This window comes from Cyprinus carpio, chromosome A18 (assembly GCF_018340385.1).
Source record: "Cyprinus carpio isolate SPL01 chromosome A18, ASM1834038v1, whole genome shotgun sequence".
Classification (NCBI taxonomy): Eukaryota; Metazoa; Chordata; class Actinopteri; order Cypriniformes; family Cyprinidae; genus Cyprinus; species Cyprinus carpio.
Window position 1 is genome coordinate 3,644,309 of NC_056589.1, and position 18,779 is coordinate 3,663,087.

The window sequence follows — 18,779 nt, forward strand, 5'->3', positions numbered from 1 at the left end:
TAAAATATGTCAGAAACATTGATTTTTGTGTGTAAATATGCCTGACCAGAGAGCCCCGTTACACCTGAAGGACACATTTACTGAGGGTGTCTTCTGTTAATCAGTGGATAAATGTATGATGTTTATTTTTTGCTCAGAAAAAAACAAAAAATCTGCAATTTGAAATAAATAAAACAGAAAACTTTTTTGCATTTTTTTGGGGGGACAAAAACTAACAAACAGTTTAAAGCAAGTAGTCACACTTTTTTTATTCATATGCTTGGTGGTCGTTAAACCACTTTTTGCAACTTGGACCCCCGGATAATCGGTATTAATCCTGTTGTGAAATGAATGTGAACTCATTGGTTTGTCAACAACACAAAACATACTTCATGTTCATCAACCAAATTGTCAATCCACAAAAGTTTTAGACAAAGTTTTGGATCCTAATATAACTTTAATAGGAGACGTTGAAAAACACGTATTTTTGACTCCTACTGGTGCTCTCTTTTTTTTTTTTTTTTTTTTTTTTTCATACCATTAAGAATATAATGAGATCAATAGGAAATGTTATTAATCCCAGATATACAGGTAAAAGTACAAGAAAACGAAAAATAGAAATAATTCTAAAATAGTTTATTAAAGAATCAGTGTATTGTGTATTTAAAAGCATTTGCAAAGTTTAATTTCCTGTAATATAAAACCCGACGCATTATGGTTAGCATATCTTGCGATTTTTTATTCAATTTCTCAAAACCAGACCTGAATGCATTTCTTATGAGGGTTACGAAATGGACGAAAATATTGTTTTTTATAACTGTATTAAAAGGTTGTCCAATTAATCAGCAGGAAATTAAAAATCGCTGACTCAACGCAGATAACTCGCTCTCCATGCTCTTTTAAAACTAACAAATTCATCCTTCTGTCATAAAGGCCTCGTTGGTTTTTTAAATCAGATTGATTCTCTGGCCACAAACTTGTTGGTTTTAAGGATATTGAAATGGAAATATCTAAACTGATGCATTTTCCATTTCCAGATATGATAAATTATTGCGGTGTTCTTAACGTTTCGTTTCATGGATCTGCACCAGTGATTTATTTTTATACGAATCTTGTTCCTGCGCTTCTGGCCGAGGACTTCGGCCCTGTAAAAACCTGTGATTTCTATGAACACACAGTGACAAGGATGTCACAACACAGCAGAAATTCTCAACACTCACTCCATTCTACCAGCAGATTCTGTCGTTGCCAATAAAGTTACGTTTTCAAATATGTAGATCAAAATGACATCATGGGACAAAACATCAGATTCAGGGCGTTCACCCTAGGTGGCCTGCCTGAACTGCACTACTATTGCCCTTTCCGGTTTGGACTAAGGTGGCGTTTATCGACATGATGGACAGAGCTCAGATGGAGGACGGCACTGTCTCCATGCCACGAGAAACACACAAACCAAGCCACCTCAAGTTAAACAGTCTTAAATCCCTTCCTGTCGCACTCTCCACCATTATTATACTTATAACGTGGACAGACCCATGAGAAGAACACGAACCCCCCAGTCTTTTGACGGAAAACGCACAGTGTATTACTGTAGTCTAATAGCCCCTGCTCCAGACACCTCTTTAAACACATGACGTCCTCCGACTGCGAACATACCTGAATAACAAAACCACCAGTTAACTAGGTTAGTTTATGTTCAGCATGTTACCGAGCTCCAGTCCAGCGCCTGCATAAGGATACAGATATGACGCCCCGCCCCATCATCAGCCGTCTTATGGTACACTTGCTATTGTGTGACGCGTGTGAATAAACGGCTTCTGGCGTCACATTCATAAAGTCATGAGAAAAAGTGCTACAGTGGTACCGCTTTCTATGCAGGCCCGCTTTTAGAACACATTACAATGAGTAATTCTTAGGCTCCATTATAATGAATGCATAATGCACTTAATTCAAAAGTTAAGTTTCATCACTCATTAAATCCACTGTAATTTATTAATGGATTTGTAAGTTCTGATATTCTGGACATTATTTATATAAAATCTGCACAGACTCTTACGGGATATTAACAGTAACTATAGCTAAAATACAAATTTTTCATATGATCAGATAATCGGATTCTAACGGCTGTTTAAGAAAACTAAATATTTGTTTATGATTGTTGGTGCCATTATTTCGTAAGTGTTCTGTGTCTGCTGTTAAGTAACAGTAATGGCGTGTTTAACAAGGGCAAGGCTATGGAGACAATAATGGGAAATATAATCCCATTGTAAGGTCAAGTCAAGTTGTGTTTCACTGTGCTATTGAAAACATTCATTCATTACTCGTAAAAAGCTCTTACCCACCAAAGTAGTAAATAATATAATGCATTGAAAACTGTGGTTCTTTGCTTCATCACGAGACAGGAAGAGCAGGTATTCAATGTATTGTATAATGCAGTTATGCCATTGAGTTCATGAATGGCGTTAAGCATACTCTTTAAGATGCATGATTAAAAACCGAGCTTCATAGCAAGTTTATATCAGCACCGTAACCATAACGTACGGAAACACTTCGAATACAGCGAACCGGATGTAGCTTCCGAATGATGATCTTTTTTAACCCTCCAGGACAGCAACAGGAGCAGCCCAACACCGAACAAAAGGAGGGATTCAAGGGGAATTTAGTCTGCAGACACGAGCAGAAAACATTCCTCAGCACGGACAGAGAAAACCGCTGGATTACTAACAGAAAGCAGAAGGAGTACTCAGCTGTGTCACGCCAAGCCAGCTGCTAAAGCCGTTCACGGTGAGAGTACGGTTCAGTTACTAAAAAAAATACTGAAAACTAGTAACATTAAAAAAACTACTAAATGAAGATTTCCCATCCCTAAATCATAAGCCTAAACTTCGGATTTTATTGTTAAACTCCTTTTCCAAACGTGAGTAAGAATTTGTGTATTGAATCATTGAAGTTGAAACGATAATTGTAGATAAACATTACAAATTGTCTAAAATCACAGTTGCCACAAAATTTTGCTGACTTGCCCTTTTTAGAAAATAAAAACCCAAATAATAATTGAAAAAAAAAATGAAATTACAAATAAATAAACTATTAATTAAAAATAAATAAACGAAGCATTATAGGATGAAACAAAAGAAAAAGAATATATACATCTTTATATAGTTTTAATCTATATTCACTATGTAAGTGTATTATTTTCCCCTGGTGTCGCTGGTCACGTCAGCGAATCACTCTTGTATGAGAAGTTGAGGAGGAGGATGTAGGCCAATGCCTTCCTTTTCCTTCCAGCACCTGCAGGTCACTGTGTAAAGGACTGGTCAGGATCCACACTGAGCCACCCCACACACACACCTTCAGCTTCAGCAACCAATTCTTCAGCCACATTTTCCTGATTCAAAATACGCAGGAGCAAGTGAACTGCAGATAAAATCCTAGTTTCTGGAATATTCTTCTCTAATCAGGCTAAATAATTCAGAGCGTTGGAGTTTTTACTAAGGAATGAAATCCAAATGGTCATCTAACCACGGGTAGAACCACAAAAAGCACCTCAATGACCCGGGTTAAAACTAAGTCTCTGGGTTACTATAGTATTTGTATGAAACACAAGCAGCCTAAATGCAGCCGCATAAGCACAAAAAGCTGTGAGCTTAACAAACTATTACTCATTAAATACTGGTCTACATTAATAATCTAATTACATTCCAAATGCGATCCTGTAATTATTTCTGGAGACAACCGTAAACACGGTTGCAGTTAGTGTACTACCGGGTAAATAAGGTAAATGCACGGAAAGCGTCGTTGTGCAAGTTATCCTATATATAATATTAATATCATTATGTATTATCATCAATGGTTAGACCAAGATGCACGGCCTGACTTACGTCCTGATGCTCAGTTGTCCACGAAGTTACAGGACTGTCGTTGGACCAGCCTCCACGGAGTAGATTAGATGCTGGAAAGAGAGACTAAAATCAGATCAGTAGTAGCCAAGCGCAGTCTGTGGCTCACACTCACGTAACGTTACAGTTTTTGTAACTCTGAGGACGCGGTTAGATCTCCCGGAGCCCTCAATGAGGCGATTCGTGACGCTTTTGAAAACCAGATCACAGAACCGGCGCCCCCTCATACAGGACCCGACAGAACCACACACCATCAGAAAGGACGAACCTCAAATCAGTGCCCACAGCTGCAGCGACAGATCACCCGGAGGAAAAGTGTGGGGAGATGCTATATAACGCAAGACGTCGTGACCTTTTCAGGATGATGTTTATTAATAACAAAACAGAAAAAGTGGCATCTGAAATTCAGTGTGAGGAACATCGAGGGAGAACGTGAAGCAGCCCTATTGATTACCTATATCATCATTATTGCATTATATAATCCAAATCTGCTTGAGGGCAATGGTATTTAATGCACGCTAGCCTTATATGGTGAAATCAAGGACTGAAATACTAAATAGTTAAAGTGCCCCTGTTACTAAGCTATTTTCCAGTATTTCCTTTCACTAAAGCGTGTGTGATGTCGCTGTAGCTGTACGAGAGCGTAAACGATCTGCAAAGCTGAAAGTGCACGATAATACAGTTCTGTCTATCCCAAAAGAAAGAATCGACTCAGAGAGCCCAAACGAGTCATTAGTTAGGCGTATTTTATGAGAAAAACTAACCAGCGTTTTTTGACTTTGCACGCATGTACGCACAGACCTGTTTGTAGGGCGACTCCAAAACAATATTAGGCCGCTTAAAAAATGCGCCATAATAGAGGCACTTTAACTAAAACCCTCAGAACGATTCACATGCATTTTTAATAAAAACACTCACACACTGAATTCTGAATTTACTTGAAAACCTTTTCAAGAATCTCCCGGAGAAACACAGTGATGTACAGAGAGACCATTTCAACCCAGCTTTTTACATTTATGACTTATAACTTATTTCACGTCTGCAACATGTTTAAAAACCTGATATGCTCTCCATTAAGAAGGACTGGCTTTTTAAAAACTGCTCATAAAATCGTCTTATTAATCACCAAAATACTGAGTGATCTGAGTCTATGCACCGCACTTGAGTGAAAAAGCATTATTTGTGGATAATTTTAGCAATTTTTTGACTCAAAGCTGCTGCGTGAGCTCAGATCAGTGAGGCCTGCGATCAATCAGCTCCAGAAAGAAACAAACCTGTGCTAACGAAAGACCAACACAATTGGTAAAAAAAGATTAAATCCAATATTATACAGCATAATCAGAGAACTAACATGCTATTTTTTGTAGGATGGTCCATTTTTGACTGGATTAGGTAGAGCATTTTCAGGCACAGAAAAAAAAGGGTTTTTTTTTTTTAACAAAGTAAACTAAAAAGGTACAAAAATTTATCCCTATTTTTTTGGGTGGTGTGTTATAGCATATCTGAGCTAATTTAGTAAGTCAAAGCACAAAGCAGCATATCTGAGCTAATTTAGTAAGACATTAAAGGCAGTTACAGAAACACATTTGACTCTGCAGTCGTGATTAGAGTGAACAAGCTCTTACAGAAGCAATCATTCGTGCGCCATTTACATTTCTACACATTTCAGATTCAAAACAGCAAAAATTCACCAGAAGGCACCTCCATCAACATTTCATTAAGAGCTGAAGCAATTAATCCAATACAGCTTCGATTTCGATCTCCAGCGATGTATGAAAATACAACAATCGAGATAAAGTGAACGTTAAGTGAACGCAAGCAGAATGAGAACACGTGTGTAACGGTGACTGGGATCCGTGCGTCTCTTAAAGTGACCGCTCACTAATCGCTCTCCGCTGAAGGACTTCTGTGGCTCTAATAAGAAACAAAAGGAAGTGGTAATTCTTACTCTCAGACTATGCTGTTTTATTTTCAGTTCAATTATTCAGTTTCTGTAGTAGCGGTTTAGACTTGCACTGTTTGTTTCATTTGTATCTTTTTTTCTGTTGTAGTTGTTTTAACTGTCCGTTTTAATTATTTTCAAGAATTTTAGAGAATTGTGAAATTTCATTGCAACCTTATTTACAGAAAATATATATTTGATATATATTATTAGCTTCAAATAAATATGAAGGTTTGGTCATGTGGCCCACTCTTAAACGTGATTATAATTTCTGCCATTTCTCGTTTCAAGACGAACATCATCATTCACTGTGACATCAAAACTGAACCTCTTCCATCTAATCAGGACTGTGAGACAAAAGCCTGTATGTGACCCCCACCAGACCCCCAGAGACAAGGAAAGTCCCCTTCCCGAGTGAGCACTTACATTCAAGTGGTCCTGCCGCTGGTTCTGTGGGATCTTCTCCAGGACGGCCAGGTTCTCCTTCTCGATCCCATCATCCTCAGACTTCTTCGTTCCGTCCACCGGCTCCTCCTCTTTCATCTCATAGTGCTCCAGATCGATGTCCAGTCTTGGACACACACACACACACACACACACACACACACACACATGTGTAAAGAGAGACGCTCATGGCTCACAGAAGACATGAATGAGGCGAGGGAAACAGACACACACCTCTCCCATCTCCCTCTTTTCCTCCTCCTCCTCTGACGTGACCTCATCTGTCGTCCCAAGCTGCAGCTACAGGAGAAAACATCCGTGTTAAACCACAGCAGAGACACAGGCCACCCTGATATATTATCTTCTGAAATAATCTTTCTTTTGTGTGTGTTCAAAACCTCACATCCCGATCCTGTGCACCACATCAATTCATGCTAAATATTCACTGTATCGGTAAATTCTGCAAATATTTGTGTACTTCTGCCCTCCCACTTGAATGGCCCCTCCCCTTTGTGTGACTCCTCTCACTTGAGTGGCCCCTCCCCTTTGTGTGACTCCTCTCACTTGAGTGGCCCCTCGCCCCTTTGTGTGACTCCTCCCACTTGAGTGCCCCTCCCCCTTTGTGACTCCTCCCACTTGCGTGGCCCTCCCCTTTGTGTGACTCCTCCCACTTGAGTGGCCCTCCACTTTGTGTGACTCCTCCCCACTTGAGTGGCTCCCTCCCCTTTGTGTGACTCCTCCCACTTGAGTGCCCCCCTTATGTGACTCCTCCCCACTTGAGTGGACCCTCCCCTTTTGTGTGACTCCTCCCCACTTGAGTGGCCCCCCTCCCTTTGTGTGTGACTCCTCCCACTTGAGTGCCCCCCTTTATGTGACTCCTCCCACTTGTGTGCCCCCCTTATGTGACTCCTCCCACTTGAGTGGACCCTCCCCTTTGTGTGACTCCTCCCACTTGAGTGCCCCCCTTGTGTGACTCCTCCCACTTGAGTGGCCCCCCCCCTTTGTGTGGGTCCCAATGTTTTCGTACAATTACACAATTTTTTTCATTTTATTTATCAGTATGTTATACTACATGTCGATGTAATAATAAAATGTGATTTACAATCCGATGTTTATTTGTGTTTCTGCAATTTTGACCCGATGCAACTTATAGTTAGGTACGACTTGTTTTTCCAGACAACACGGTGCTTGTAATTACATGCATGGTGAAATTGTTTCGAGTGTCTGAAGTCCATATGCATGTTTGGTTTCTGTGTGGATTTAAGAAAGCAAAGCGTTGACTCAAGCTCAGCGCTTCACCTTTCTGTCCGGGTGGAAGGGGTCCTGCAGGAAGAGGCTGGTCCAGCATCTCCACATCCGGGTGCTGAGGAGGTTATAGAGGCGGCACAGGTCACAGATCAGCCTCTTTCAGCTGCTGCATGGAGCTGAAACCACAAACACAGGTCAGAAACACTCACTTGTGGCAGGAACCACACAGAACGAGACAGAAATGTCCCTCAAGATGAAAATGTGGGTCAAATATCGACCCTCAGTGGAAGAATTGATTCTGATACTGACTGGCTTGCTATGACAGTCCATGAGATGCATATCAAGATTTGGTCACATTTGTCAGGTTAGAATAACAGGACTTTGTGCACATGATCCATTTCCTGTCGAAGTCGCCAGCACAGGTGAGGCTCAGAACACAACAGAAGCAGATCGAATTGCACTCGCATGTAATGAATCTCTGAGAGAGGAGGAATAAGGCTTTAAGAGAATGAAGAGAGCATCTCAACTTAGAAATATGTTTGGGGTCACTAAGATTTTTTTTTTTTTAAAGGAAACTTATATCTTCTATTCATCAAAAGATGTATTAAATTGATTCAAAATGCAACAGTAAAGACATTTTTTTAATGTGACAAAGATTTCTATTTCTAATAAATGCTGTTCTTTTGAACGTTTTCTATTCATCTGTGAATCCTGAAAAAAATAAAATGTATCACAGTTTTCCAGAAAAATATTGTGCAGCTCACTGTGTTCAACATTGATAATAAATAGAAATGTTTCTTGAGCCAAATCATCAGATTAGAATGATTTCTGAAGATCATGTGACACTGAAGACTGGAGTAATGATGCTGAAAATACAGCTGCGCATCACAGGAATAAATTACACTTTAACAGAGATTCACACAGAAAACAGCTGTTTTAGATCATAATAATATTTAATAATTTTACTGTATTTTTTAATCAAATAAATGCAGCCCTCGGTGAGCAGAAGAGACTTCTTTCAGAAATAGTATAAAATCTTACAGACCCCAAACATCTGAAAGGTAGTTTTTCCTAAAATAACCTCTTAATAATATCACATAAGTAAATATCTTTCTAAATATCAGGCACAGAAGAGGATTAATGCCCAATAGGCAAAGACTTCACTTATATTGAGCAACATTTCAATCTGATTGAGTACACACATGTTTTTAACGTTGGGTTAAAATACCTGCGTGCAATTACATCTGTACTCACTTTCTGTCAATAACTACAGTGTTAACCCTACACCAACTACTTAACCCTCGCTAAACCTTACCAGACCACAAGCATCGCGCCGTCCCCTAACTTCACCCGAATCCCGACGCAACAACAGCAGAAGCATTCTGCAATACCAACACGATCACTGTACCTAACACTTACTTTATCTTTACGACTGTGCGTCCCATTAATCTATTACAGACAACAAGTAGAGCAGACAGAAGCGAGCTTTAGCTTCTGAAGTGTACGTGATCAGTCTGAGCTCACTCAGTAGTGCACACTCTTATTACACCCTTAGGTTTGTTGTGTAACGCTCTCCCTCGATAACAGTGGAGCTGCGCTGCTAATTACTATTTACTGCCGTTCAAAGCATCGTGATTACAACACCTGCTCCGCTCTGAAGCACACACAGATGCAAGAGAACACTAATTACATGATTTACTGTCACACACCACCTTCTAACGAGGAGAGAAGTCACATATGACTCAAAGTAAGGGAAGATCTGGACCCTGCCACACCTTTACCATATCTGATCTTTCTCCTGATACTTATTTAGCATTAATGGGAAGGGAATTCTTTCCACATGTTCGTTAGACTTTGAGAATGAATGGAGATGTATCTTGTTTGTTCACAGTTAAACTCGGACGAGTAGCTACCTTTTAATTTACAACCACATGAAATCTAGTTAATCTTTCCCTAAATTCTGTTTTTCTTTTTCTGGATTCTGTGATTCACAGAAGTTTATCACCAAAACTGTGTCTAATGGAATTAATAAATACAACTTTAACAATGTTTTACATTGTAATCAGATATAATGAGTATATGTGTCCTCTCTGTGTAATCCAGGCTCAAGTCTCAAAATCTAATTATGAGATAACAAGCATCAACGTTTGATTTCAACCGTTAAATTTCACTATGATTTCACTCTTTGACATGGTTTACTCAGTCAATATTAAAGATATCAAGGTTACATCTTCACAGAATGTTCTTTACATTATGAAGGAGGATATTCAAATTGGTTGAGATGCTAAACACATCACGATTCATTTAGGAGTTTATATGAACGTATGTCTGAGGGGAACTGACTGTCTTTAGAAGAGTGTACGTGGTCTTTTCTGTTCATCTTGCCTCAGTATGATGCATATTAAAGTTCATATGTGCAGGGTTGTTTTGTTTACAGCGATAACCGAGGAAACGCTTCAAGCGCCACCTGCTGTCAGAGAGTGAATCTGCATTCACTGCTATTGATATTGCCACTGATATTTTTATGTATAGTTTCACAAAACTAAAGTCAGACCGTTCTGTTTTTGCTTCAAATATTGAAATCATACAATCTAATTTAGATTAAAAGCTGCTCATGCTGCATGTACGCCGCGCATCTTGCGTGTACGCTGCATCTAAAATCCAGTGGCTGCCTCTAATTTTAAATGGAAAGAGCACACACAAAGCTGTAGTTTGTCCATATTAGGAGATTTCTTTTATTTGTGTTTGTTACTTGTTTGATTTTGGGTTTTTGTTTTAAAATTTCAATTATAAAGCGGAGAGTTCGTTAGGTCGGTCCTTGATTCTGATTGGCTGAGCCACGTTTTGAAGCTGTTGTTAATTACTCTACAAAGTAACAAATCACCTTTTTTTACTTCTGTGTGTGCTCGGCAACCACTTTGTTGGAACCACAAAACTTGTTTCTGAGGAACTACATTGTTTGGTGGAAGAATACTGTTTTTTAATAATATTATTACACTTTATTTGCTCTTTTTTATTTTGTGAAACCTTACTACGTATATGCAATAATCCCCGTGAAGCCGTGGTTTACAGTGAATTTATAAACAGCTAAAAGGGGGTTTTAGGCACTCCTCTTCGCGTCCTTAGCTGTTATAAATTCACTATAAACCATGGCTTCACTGGGTTTATTGCTTTATTTAGTTTTGTTATTATATAAAATTCACAAAGAAATGTACAGCAATTCTAATAAAATGACAAAATGTCTTCAATCTCATTTTGTAAAAAAAAAAAAAAAAAGTGAGAAAATTGAATCGTGAGTCGAGTGAATCGTTACATCCTTCGTTAAAACTAATAGTAAAGAGTAAAGATGATCGCGCAGAGGCATTTATACAGTGATCTGTCACGACACATCAAAACATGTGCATTTAATGCTTGAATTTCCTGAAAAAAAGGACATAATTTAAAAGATGAGACTTTGTTTGTTATCAAAAGAAACAATGCATAAAACTGGAAGTTACTAATGAAGTTCCGTTCGTGCAGTGGTTAAAACATCGCTGTATTTGTTCAGTACACATGCTTGCGCACCGAACCGCAGGACACCTGTACCGTGACACTCCTAACATCGAGTAAAACTGTCCATAAACTGAAGTCTCAATCAGATATGATTTATTAAGTGTGCTTACCAGTGTGCTGCTCTTCCTGACGTCCTCCAGCCGCTCCAGCACTCGAGTCAGGCTCGGGTCATCGGACTCCACGCACCAGATCGCGCGGCGTCGACGGGTACGACTCCTGAAACAGACAGATGTCAGCGAGACCGTCTGACTGTGACCGTGCACGGCCAGCCGGACGTCTGGACTGTCCTCAAGATCGGATCAAACACTTAGTTGTGGTAGACAAACCATTCGGGATTTATTCACAATACAGACTTCTGAGGACACAACTTTTATCTTACAGTTAAACTGAGGAACGGGTGTGTCCATTCCCATCTTTAACCGGCTCAAAACATGCTTTCACTGGAAATCTTAATACGCGCTAATATTGACACAATCAGATCTAACTCATCTGACGTATTTCAGGTCTCCCTAGAAAGGGTTGCTTATCTGTATGCAGGTCAGACAGAGTGCTTCAAACATTCTCACTTTTAGTCCGTTAGTTATAAAATAGAAAACTAAATAGACTTTAGCTTCCAGGCATGATTTAATCTGAATGTACATTAACTGATCGTGTTATAGCTGTTACTGGTTTCACACACTTACACCTCTTCAGTTATAATGAAATATAATATTAAAAATCTGCACCATTAAGGGAATGGTTCACCCAAGAGAGAAAATTTGCTAAAAGTTTGTAGAAATGTAGCACTGCATCAGTGTCTCAGGAACGGATGCTCTGCAGTGAATGGGTGCCGTCACATTACAATATTACGCAGTTTAGCCAGACGCAACGGTTAGAAGTTAAAAACGTCTTAATGCTGGATTTGTTTCATCTTTTGTCTTCTCCAGATGTTCACTGATGGACTGGAGTGCTGTGGATTATTGTGATGTTTTTATCAGCTGTTTGGAGCTCACATTCTGACGGCTCCCATTCACTGTAGAGCATCCATTGATGAGGACACTGATGCAGTGCTTACATTTCTACAAACCTGATGAAGAAACAAACTCATCTTGGATGATGGGAGCGTGAGGACATTTTCAGTTCATTTTAATTTCTGGTTGAACTATTCCTTTAAGCGTTGTATAATATTTTATGTTAATTTTCACAGCATACATTAAAGGATTATAACACTTCCAGAATATAAAAATCTCCTAATAATTTACTCACTCCCATGACATCCAAGATGTTCATGATATTATAAATTAAAAAATTTAAAAATTAAATTAAATTTATGCATTTAGCAGACGCTTTTTATCCAAAGCGACTTACAGTGCATTCAGGCTATCAATTTTGTTACCTATGATAATAATTATAATAATAACAAATATTAAAAAAACACAAAAATATGACATTATAATAAAGCAGCTGATTTTTTAAAAAAAAAATCATTAAAAAAATTTATTATATTTGGTAGCTATTTATTAATTTTACGCAACAAATCTGTCAAATACGCGTCTGTTTTCGCTCGAGCTGCTGTGATGTGACGTCAGCGTCGCTCGCACGCAACGGAAAATGGCATCCGGAAATCAAGAAAACAAACCGGCGGAACGAGCCCGAACTGGGTCAGTAACGGACACCGAGGTGCGCACTTCAGACCCGACCACCGCGCGCTGACCACTAACCGGACCACTAGCTGTGTACGCAGCAGCGGAGCGGTTCTCCTGACAGCTAGTGTGCTCCCTACCGAGGGCCCGAGCGCGTCGTACCGTGAGGTTGCAGTGGATGATCAGCAGCTGGTCTCCGGTAACGTTAAACTGGCAGCTCAGCTCGTCCGGCTTCCAGTCGAGGATCCGGAAGCGCTCGTGGTTCGGGTCGAAGATGGACTCCAGAAACTTCAGCTCGGCCTTCAGTCCCGACACCGACATCTTCCTCTCCTCATCTCCGAGAGAGCGCGGCGGACAAAAGAAGAAGAGCTGCGCAGCCGCGGTCTCTGGGGGTGTCAGCGCGGGAACCGAGCTCCTCGCGCGGCGAACACGTCTCCCGTCGATGCGCGGATCCGGAGTGCGTGTGTCAGGAGTGTGGATGTGAACGCGCACGGTTCGGTGTGAGTCCGGCGGAGCGGAAGCGCGTCTTCTCTGGGGTTTAAAGATGGAGGCGCGCCTGGAGGACCCACAGTCCCAGCATGCGCCGCGGCCGCGTCATCTCCTCGCGCGGACAGACCTGAAACTGTTTACTGTTTAGACCATCCGTTACTGATTACAAGTTACATGACAGAAACCGTGATCCGCTACATTACACAAACAGGACAGTTCTGTACCATATCGATATAAAAATGCAAAGAAAAACAAAACAAGTTTAATTCGTTGTTATTTACAACATGAAGCGCATTAAATATTACATCACACCAAAACTGGGCTTAATGAGTTTAATGAAAAGCTAATAATTATCCTAATTAAATTATAACAATATAAAATCATTCTTAAAATAACATCAATCAAAATAAAACACTTACTAAAAAAAAAAAAAAAAAATTGTTTACCTGCAGATCATGTGATCAGCAGAGAACGTGATACTGAATATTTAAAATATTTATTTTATAATCCGGGGGTCTTACAGTAAATATATTAGCTGAAAGAGTAATTTAGTGCTATTGTGTGAATAATATGTAATCAATAAAAAAAGTAACTGTACTCTGGTTATGAGTATTTTAAAATGTATTTTAATCTAATTACATGTACTTTTGGAATCCGATCAGTGCTCTGGATCACATGTAATCAGTTACTAGCCAGCTCTGATTAATATTTTAATAGTACTTTATCTAACATATCTCATAAAAACAGGAATTATGGGTATAAAATGAATCAATTTAAACAAAGAAAAATGAAACGATACAAATAATTGTTTCTACACCCAGTTCACAGTGTTTGTTTGGCAGAATGTTAGTTTTTGCTTTAAAAAGCTCATGTGGAAAACGTTCCCAGGAATAACCAAACGGGAAGCTTGGGAGCGATCTGTTTACTGCAGAGAGAAAATGTTCAAAATATTGCTTGAGAATTTGTTCCAAGTCCTTTAATCATAATCATAGAGCCTAATCATTTCTGTTTATGATGTTAAATTATTATATATAAATTATTTAATATTGACAGATTTTGTCAGTAATAATTGACATCGGTGTTTATTTAAGTACATAGCCTATTATTAGGATTATATTTTAATTATATTATTTATTTAATAATATTATATATTATTAGGATTGTATTTTTTATATAAATTTATAACTAAAAAAATAAAACAATAATGGAAATAATTGTTAAAAAACATATTCCCAGTGTTCAGTTCCAGTGTTTATTAATCATTAACGCAGTGAGATTTAATACTCATATAATTATTAGTGTTTAGGATAATTACGTAATATGATAATTGTGTAACAGTCAAAGTTTTGTCAATAATATTTTACATCATTGTTTAATTATATTAATATAATATCATTGTTTAACTGATGATTTAATATAATTAATCCCAAGAAATATATTTGAATTAAAGTGTAATTTTGATACTTTATTTTGATAGCAGTGTATCCAACATGTCTCATAAAAACAGAAATCATGAGTTGAGAATTATGAATGAATGAATTTAAAATGATGAAAAAAAAAAGATTGGAATTTTAGTTCCATGTTCATTAACCATTAACACAGTGAGGTCTGATAATCATGTTTAAATACATATATTTATTTAGCCATAAGGGATCTATTTGTGTGTGTGCTTGTGTGTGTGTGTGTGTGTGTGTGTGTGTGTGTGTGTGTGTGTGTGTGTGTGACAGCACTAAACTGTCAGGTGCTGAACTTTAATAATTATAATTAATCATAATTAGATTTAAATAATAATAAATAGCTCTATGAGTTTAGATTACAACAGCAGTGTTCATCTCTGTTATAGTGAGCTCTAGAATGTGCCACTAGCTGGTGCCAGACACCCATATGAACTCAACAAACACAAGATCTAATTTCACCATAATATTGTGCTTTGCAACAAAACTGTTACGAGTTCAGTTATTATTTATTTCCATCAGTTGGGTTAACGTTAGGCCCTGTAATTATCCAACGGAAGTTTCAAATCTGTGTAATTATAATTTAAATCAGACTACTTTTCAAATTGTATTTCATAAACCAACATCTCAGACGTTATGTCAAAACATTACGGGGTTTGAGATGAAAATGACTTTCTGTTACAGAACAGGGCATTGATGTCATACATGTCCACTGTAGAGGACTTCAGGACTCATGTTTATCAGGCATTTTGGGAGACACAACAAGTGAATATGGAAATAAACTATACATCAATATTCCTATGAAATATTAGATATTATTATTAAAATTCTGCCAATTATTACTCTAATTATTACACTTCTTTTTTTAAAATTTTGAAGAATTTTTATAATTATTTTTTCTGAAGTGTGGGGTGTTTTGTCATGATTTTTATTGAAGTGCGGGGTGCGTTGTCACAGTGTTAAACTTTATCTTTTTTAACATACTTGGATAGAATTTTACAACAGTTATAATAATAATAATAATAATAATAAAACATGCAGTAGATATAGGCTCCTCAGCAAAATAAACACATAATAAATAATAAAAGATAACATAAAAGCAGGCCTATAAAAACTATTGTTTTGACCAAAATAAATTATGGTAATACACTAAAGTGAATATTTCTCATGGTAGGTTTATTTTTGAAAGTCAGAGTCTTTATAGACATTATGCATTATTATAGAACACAATAGTGGGGCATGTTGTCACAGTGTGGACCTGCTATTAAATACTATTTTATGTTTTTTTTTGAATGTGGGATTATTTATTGAATGAACGTAACAATATGTGACCAATTATGAGGTGTTGTGCATGTTGTTGTTTTTTGTACAATGGAAAGAACTGTACAACAATAATAATAATAATAATAAATGCAATTTATGTAAGCGGTTTCAAGAAATAATAAAATATAACATATAAATATAAATCATTGTTTTGACCAAAATACATTTCTTTGAAATTGAAGTTTAGGACAGTTTTGAACTAACACACAAAACCAGCCTCTCTGCCCGTGTGACAACATGCCCCGTCTGTCTACTGCAGAGCGTTGCTTCTCAGAGGTTGATTCCTCTGTTGTGTTTCCATGCAGACCAGCCTCTGACACTGATTTAAATGGCGAGTGAGTGTGTAGGGCATCACCCCGTGTCTGAAGAGCTTTACAGCTGCAGTGACAGAAACCAAAGCACCAAATCACTGCCTCTCTCTGCTATCAGAGGATCCCAGCACCTCCTCCTGCTGCGTGAGGCTTGATTGAAATCACAGTTTCCTGAACTGATCGGTATATTGTCCTGACTCACGCTTTTCCAACAGATAGAGGATGCATTAGTGAGCTTAAACACAGCACAGATCAATGATGCAGTGGCTGGTCTGGATGACAGAGAGCATTACAATGTATATATCATATTATGTTAAATAAAATACTGATTTATATGCATATGCACTACTTTTCAAATGTTTGGGGTCAGTATGATATTTTAATGGTTTAATGTGATTAAAAGAAGTCTCTTCTGCTCACCAAGACTGCATTTACTTGATCAAAATATACAGTAAAAACAGTGATATTGTGTATAATATTACTAATTCCATTTATATATAATATATATTTACAGTTTTTTTTGGATTGCTTAAGCACGATTTTCAAAACAGGGCCCGTGTTTTCAAAACACTACACACAATTTGCACAACCACACACCCAATTAGCAAAACACTACAGATCCTTTGCATAATTAAACACTCTTGTAAAAACTATACACTTCTGTTTTAAAACCACACTTTGTTACCATATGAAACACACACGTTTCACATTACTATACTCTGTTTGCACGAGTTACACTCTGCTGTGATAAACCTAAAACACTTTTAGCACTTCTCCTTCCCTATGATTAGAGTAGGCTACCATCAACAAAGTAAAAATATAATGTAAATTCACCAAACACTACACAAGACCAATGTTGCAGACTGAAGAAACTCATTTATTTCTCAACACGCCCAAAATGTTGACATGGAGATTCATAATACTGTAACAAAATGTCACTTTTCGTATTGTACTGTTAAAAAAAAAACAACAACAAAAAAAACACACACACACTAGACATTCTCTCGTCGCCTAGCTGGATCTGGCCAGAGAATTTCATCAACATTGCAGGCAATGTTGTCATTAGCAAGACACCTTGGAAAGAAACATCTTGAATGACGAATCCATCCTTGCATTGCTGCTACCTCCATCTGGTCACAGGCCTCCTCCATGGCTTGGATGAGGGGTACCTCAGCCTGGAGATGGAGATCATATACCTTCCACCGCCATGCCGAGAAGAACTATTCTATAGGGTTGAGGAATGGAGAGTATGGTGGAAGATATAGGACGGTGAAATGTAGATGTTGCTGAAACCAGTTCTAAACCAGAGCAGAGCGGTGGAAAGACACTTGGTCCCAGACAACAATGTATTGCATATGATCGATTTGATTCGCTGTTGTTATGTTGTGCAATTGGTCCAAGAATGTAAGTATGAGTGCTGTGTTGCAAGGGCCCATATGGGCATGGCGGTGGAGGACCCCGTTCTGTGTAATAGCTGCACAGAGTGTTATATTACCCCCACGTTGCCCTGGGACATTGACTATAGCCCTGTGGCCAATGATGTTTCTTCCCCTCCTTCGTGTTCTCGTCAGGTGGAACCCAGCCTCATCTACGTAAATTAACTCATGCTGGATCTCCTCTCCATCCATTCGTAAAACTCTCTGAAGAACAGTGTCAGGCAAAATTGTGTAGTTCAGTGTAGATCTAGTATGCATATTACAGTACAGTAAAAGATTATGAGACAGTATGCAAGATCACACTGCTAAAGTGAATACATACCTCTGCATAATCATGCCGCAGTCGTTTCACTCTTTCGGAATTGCACTCGAAAGGCACTCGATAAATTTGCTTCATTTGAATATGGTTTTTTTTAGGATGCGTGCCAGTGTTGATGTTGAGACCTGATGGATATCGTTGAAACTGGCGTGGTTATTGACAATGTTAGCTTGGATCTGATTGAGTGTTATAGCATTGTTGGCCAAAACCATGTTTACTATCTCCCTCTCTTGCTGCTCTGTGAACATAGCAGGCCTTCCCCCTTGTCCTTCCTGACCCTCAATCCTATGTAGAAAGAAAAAAAAAAAAAAAAACAACAGTATACAATAGTACAGTAATTTCACAGGAAAAGGTAACAGAAGTGCTGATAGTGCATAGAATACAGTACTGTAAGCAGTTACTGAAACCGTGCAGATGTTTTTGATATGATGATATTTTTACAATACCTATTTTCCAGTCGAAATGTTCTTATCACACTTGCCACTGTATATCGGCTTAGATTTGGCTGTTAGGGTGTTGCGCGGATCTCATTTGTCAGAATCGGTCCTCTTTGAGCACCTTCTTGTCTTCCTCTTCCTCTTCCTCTTCCTCTACCTCTACCTCCAGCATGGCCTCCATCTCTTCCTCTTCCTCTGTTGATTCCTCTTCCTCCCCTTCCTCCTCCTCCTCCTTGTCCTCCTCGTCTTACTTTTTCTCTGACTTTTTCCATTGTGCTTGAAGACCGATGAACTCACCTGCTGCTTTTTATAGTGCTTATACAC

The 18,779-nt window shown here is 38.4% G+C and overlaps 1 pseudogene; it reads right to left on the reverse strand.

Moving 5' to 3' along the window:
• The window catches only part of LOC122148518, a 58,945-nt pseudogene extending 45,625 nt beyond the window's left edge, over positions 1–13,320 (reverse strand).
• Positions 13,321–18,779: the final 5,459 nt, after the last annotated feature.